General features: G+C 42.5%; 1 long non-coding RNA gene across 2 annotated transcripts in view; it reads right to left on the bottom strand.

Annotated features, from left to right (window-relative positions):
* The window catches only part of LOC311581997, a 50,150-nt gene continuing 44,150 nt past the window's right edge, over positions 1-6,000 (bottom strand). For both annotated transcript variants that reach the window (XR_014773980.1, XR_014773981.1), the window contains 2 exons: positions 3,485-3,542; positions 1-195 (listed from right to left, as the gene is read on the bottom strand). This is a non-coding gene — a long non-coding RNA (uncharacterized lncRNA). The remainder of the gene's footprint in view (positions 196-3,484; positions 3,543-6,000) is intronic.

The raw sequence follows: 6,000 nt of genomic DNA, 5'->3' as shown, positions 1-6,000 counted from the left end.
TTCTCATTTATTCTTTTATTCTTACATATGAATCTGGAATTATCTCACTGTTAAATCAAATCCTGATGAAAGATGTAAATGGGTAGAAGACTTGCCAGCTGAACTTCTGAGGCTTAGTAGCTACTCCTGCTGAAGAGCACTCGCCAGGAGGTCTCATTGCACTGCTTCCATCTCGAGCCGGTGCGGTACCTGGAACTGAGTGACAACCACTGGACATAGGTTCTCATGTCAAAGTCATGTTTGATCAATGATTTGATTCATTTATAAGCTCCCCAAATGCTAAGGTACCAAAATGTGGGGTGGAGAAGAAACATAGAAGGCATTTGACTCAAATTAGATAAAGGCAAATGTGGAGAGCCTAGGATGCCCCCTTCAGAGCAGGATGAGATGATGTAGAAGAGGGGTCATCGAGGCCTGGGGGTCGATGCAGAGCATAGGGGGACAAGTGAAACCCTTCCTTCCTTCCTTCGCTTGGGGTAAGTGAGGTGTGGGGTTCAAGACAGGGTTTCTCTGTGTAGCCCTAGCTGTCTCAGAACTCACTTTGCACACCAGGCAGGCCTTGAATTCAGAAATCCACCTATGCTTCCAAAGTTCTGGGATTAAAGGAGTGTGCCACCACACCCAGCTCTGCCCTGCTTTTTACCCACTGCCCACCCTGGCATGGTGCAGGGCTGCCAATATGGCTTTTCTTTCTTCCTTCCCATCCCCTGTTCTCCCTTCCTCCTCTTCTATCCTTTTCTTTCAAGCAAATTCTACTTTGCTTCTACATTTTTCCAGTAAGTCCTTGCCTCTAACTCTTACACTTCTCTTGTTGTTATGGTGAGAACATTCAAAACTCTTTTAGATATTTTGAGATGTGCCCCATCTTGTACAGAAGAACCCCAGAGCTTAAGCCCGTCCATCTGTAACTTAGTGCCCACTGGCTAACCCTACCCAGCTCTCCTTCTCACTGTCCCTTTGTAAGGGCAAAATTAATGCCATATTGTATATGTAATGTATATTCTACAATTAATGTCATGGTCTGTGATAAGTTGTCCTCCAGGTGACTTCACTGCTTCCTGCGGGTAAGACCACACACTGCCATAAACTACACCTACCAGCGGTCTCCAGAAACTCCATAGGAACGATTAGATACAATTCACTCCCAGTGTTCCTCTGAGATTAAACAAAAAACAAACAAACAAACAAAAAACCTTCCCCTCCAGATCCAGCCTTCACCCAACCTGCCTAAGGACCTACATTCCTGTGACCCCCCCAACCCCTAATTACAGTTTTTCCTTATTAACCCATTACCCTTGAAGCTCCAGGATCACTCTCCTATCCTGCTGTGTCAGGAAGGATTGGGATCTGAAGCTCTGAGCCTATAATACAGGACCCTGTGTATATTGCATCAGTACTGAGTCCTGGTGGTCTTTTTGGGGGGGTCTCACAATCTGGCTAATCTCGGCATAACACCTTCAGCCTCTGAGCACTGTCAGTCTACTGTCAACCCCTGAGGTGTGCATTCTCTGTTGTCCTCATGGAGGAGGACAGCATGCAGTGCTTGCCTTTATAATGCTGGCTCACTTCTTACTCTAATGTCCTCCAGTAGTTCTTAACCCGTGGGTTACAACCTCTTTGGGGGCCAATTGACCCTTTCACAGGGGTTACACATCACATATCCTGTATATCAGATATTTACACTACAATTCATAAGAGTAGCAAAATTACAGTTAAGAAGGAGCAGTAAAAATACTTTTGTGGCCGGGCATGGTGGCGCATGCCTTTAATCCCAGCACTTGGGAGGCAGAGGCAGGTGGATCTCTGTGAGTTCGAGGCCAGCCTCGTCTACAAAGCAAGTCCAGGAAAGCAAAGGCTACACAGAGAAACCCTGTCTCAAAAAACAAACAAACAAACAAACAAACAAACAAAAAAACCAAAGCTTTTATGGTTGGAGGTCACCACAACATGAGGAACTGTATTAAAGGGTTGGAGCATTAGGAAGGTTGAGAAGCACTGGTTTAAACATATTGCTTCTCTCAGAAGGATCCTGTACCCACTGGAAGCACCCATTCCTGGTGACATAGGTTGTAAGTAGATTCTAGTGGAATCACTTCACCATAGAAAATCCTTACTCTACTGTCAGAGTAGAGAGGGGGAAAGTCAGTGATGTCATATATAGTGTAATCAGCAATAGCAGACCAAGGCTACTCTGCTCTTGGTGATCCAGAGCGATATATAGCATTGGGATTCAAAACAAGATTCCTAAATGGAGAAAGAAAACAGAAATTGTCCATGCTCTTAGTGCTATCTGCAGCCAACAGCTGGTAATTATTAGGGCTTCTCCTGCCGCATGCTAGCAGGAAAGGATGTTCTCAGGGTTGCCGTTAGAGCACACACAGTTTAAAAGCCGATCTTCCATTTATAGTCATCATCATCTTTCTGTAGTGCTATAAGCTCCATAATTATAATTTTAATGACCTCATAATATTCTATCCATCGAGCATATGTTCCATAATTTACTTAACTAGTTTCCATACCATTAGCCACATGCGCTTCTTAAAAATAATACTGTAAATAATGAGCCACAAGCATATTCATACGGATGCGTTTTCTACTTATCCTTAGGGTATGTCAACAAGATTCACTGGAACAAAATTCAAGAGAAGTGGAAGCTTTATTTAAAATAGAAAGAAAGAAAATAATTTGCAAACTGTGGTAATAGCAGCCTTCCTTACAAAATGAAAGGGTACGCCAAGGGCCAAAGAGAGAGGCTGGCTGCTAGAGAAAGTTCCTACCCAGGCTTCTATTACTACCTGCTTTTCTAAACCCAACTTGCCCCTCAACTCCTCTCCCTCCACAATGCTTCTTTCTTCCTGTACCCCCCACACACACATACACACATCCCCACTTGGGTACAATCTGGGAGGGCAGCATGAGGCCAATCATGATTGGTCTTTTGTATGTAAATGAGGAAAGCCAACTATGCCCATTCCTGATTGGTTGACATTTACATATGATTTGTAGGTCCTGGTGCATTGGTCAGATACCACAACAAAATTAGGCTTTCTTGGAGCATGACTCTTGACTAGGAATACAAACCCTGGTTTTGATTCCAGGAACAGGGAGCATACTTATAATACATAACCATCAAATGCTGGCGACCCTTTGGGGACATTTGCTTGTTCTTTAAGTTCACAAGTAAAGTCCCCACACGAAAACTTTTTCAACAGATGTGACTTTCCTGCCAAATGTCTTTCCAAAAGGAATTTGCCACTTTCTGCTCTTGAGTAGCTTCTCTACAGGGAGCTCAGCACTGAGAGGCCATTTTCAATGTGGAAGAAATGGGAAATTAGAATCAAAATGGAGTCACTTTTGCCAACCTAGTCAGCAAACAAAGGCAAGGCAAGCTAGGTTATGAAGAAAGTTCTTAACAGTATCTGCCACTAAGGCCTGTCAAAATCACAATCTTCCAGAAACAAAAACTTTAGAGTCCTCTGCTTACCTGTTCATTTAATGTTGGGCTGACGTCATCCTCATTATTACTGATAGAATGCCTGTTGCTTAAAAAAAAAAAAAATCCAATGAAATTGCAGTTGATCTTGTTCAGCCTTGCTCTGCCCCAGAAAGGAATGTTGCAGGAACAGCCTGTCTCCCCAGATTATCTGTCTTGTCTGAAGCAAATAGTTCCTGGAAGTAGAGGTCACACACACACACACACACACACACACACACACACACACACACATAATCCCCACAACTTCCTTCATTCCCAAGCCCCATAAAGATGCCAGATTGCTTTACCTCTACAGACCCGTCCGTTTCCCACAGGAGGGGCTGCCCCTCACTATGTGTGCTAACAAATACAGTTGCATTTGGAGAAGTCTGACTATGGTCTCTTCACTGTCTCTGTGCTGCTTTAAAATCTGATATTAACCATGGTGACCAAGGATTGTTGTTTAAAAGCACTGAATACAAGCCTCACTTTTCCAAAAAGCTGTGCTTGCTTGGCCTCCATTCTTTGCACACACCCGTAGTCTGTTGGGTCACATAACCACAACTGCATCATCATATTTTAGAGACACTCTGATTTTTTTTTTTTTTAAGATTCCACCCACAGATGATCTGTATTCTCTTTTGTCTCCATCCAGGACGTCCTCACTCCTGAGTGCCTATCTTCCACAATGTCATCAATATGGTTAACTACGACAGTTAGTAAGCACATTCAGTTCCGGGTAATGTCCTTGAGGTATTTGACACTGTCATTGAACTTTTCCCCCACCGGTGTCCCTGTCCTCTTACCCTGGTGATATTCCCCTAAGCATTGGTGTTCCCCCAAAAGGGATAATAGTGACGAGGGCAATGTGGTGCAGCTCCAGCCTTTCCATGCTGTCATTGGGTCCTGAGATTACAAACCTCACAGAGAATTTTTACCTTAGCTCTGAGATCCCCCAGTATCTTAGGTTTCCTTTTCACTTTGTTTCTACATGTGTTCTGTGGACAAATTCAGCTATTTAAAATATTTTAATGCCCTCCACGTGCCTATGTACCCCAACATACACCACCTATTCAAGTTACTTCTATTTTTATATGTTGGCACCTCAGATTGGGCAGAGGAAAAATAGAATCAGCATTTTCTGCCTCCCATACCTGCAGGTTTCCTATTTCCTTAGTAAATAACCCAACTATCCACCTATGGGATCAAATTCAAATCTGTCCAACATTTCAGGCCCCTCCCCCTTCCTCACATCCATCAATACTACTGCAAACTTACACATCACATCTGCTGCGAATCAAACTCTCTCCTATGTCTGGTCTTTGTTGCTTCTTAAGACCGTTCACAGGTTCCATTATCTCCTGCCTTGATTATTCTAGTACCCCAGTGACCCCATAGCTTCTCACCTCCCTCCCAGGAGGCTAAGGAATACTATATGACTTTGTTTATCTTTTCAAAGAGCCAGTTTTTTCCTTTCATTGGCTCTTCATTTTGTTTTTCTAGTGTACATTTCATTAATTTCCACCCTGATCTTAATTTCTTTCTATATTGTGATGTGGTATTTTTGCATTTGTTTTTCTATGACACTAATGTGCATTATGAAATTATTTAAGTTCTCTCTGACATTTTAATATAAACATTGGTAGCTGTAAACTCCCTTCTAAAGACTGCTTTCATTGTATCCCATTGATTTGAGTGTGTTATGTTTTGCATTTTCTAGAACTTCTTGTTTTGTTTTGTTTTTCGAGACAGAGTTTCTCTGTGTAGCCTTGGCTGACCTTGACTCCCTTTGTAAACCAAGCTGGCCTCAAACTCACAGCGATCCACTTGCCTCCGCCTCCTGAGTGCTGGGATTAAAGGCATGTGTTACCATGCTCAGAACATTTTCTAGAAATTTTTAACAAATGCCTTTTGTGATGGTTATTCCTAGTTGTGAACTTGAGTATTGGTTTTCATAATTGTTTTTAAAATGGCCTTTTTATTTAGACAAAAAAGGGGAATTGTTGGAGCTTGGTCTGATATATTTTGATGCTATTTACTGCTTGCTGTTTCTGTGCCCCACCTTGTACCTTGCCTAAGAGCCTAACCTGTGGGATAGGCTTGGCTAGGGTTCCTGGGCTTTGGGAGACAGAGAGAATCCTGGGAGGAGAAGAGACCAGAGGAGAAGGGAGGAAGAAGAAGGCTGCACCATAGGTTAGGTAGAGGAGAAGCATATGGCTGGCATGGAGGGAGATTTGGCCCAGATAATGATAATTAACAAGTATTTGGGATTATGGATGGAAGGTAGCTTGATAGAAATTATTAGAAGCACATGGCATAAGAAGTATATTAGGGGATTAATATCTGCCCTGCCCCAGGTTACCTAAGGCTATTTTAAAATATAACAGGTCTCTGTGTCTTGAATGATTGCTAGAGTGTTATAAAATACCACTGTAATAATAATTATAGGCCTAATAATAAGCATTATTAGGCCATACTGATAATTAACTGCAACAGAGTATATCTGGAATTAGCTAAAACCCAAG

This window comes from Acomys minous, assembly GCF_964271855.1.
Source record: "Acomys minous genome assembly, chromosome: 13".
Taxonomy (NCBI): domain Eukaryota; kingdom Metazoa; phylum Chordata; class Mammalia; order Rodentia; family Muridae; genus Acomys; species Acomys minous.
This window is presented reverse-complemented; position numbering and strand designations above follow the sequence as displayed.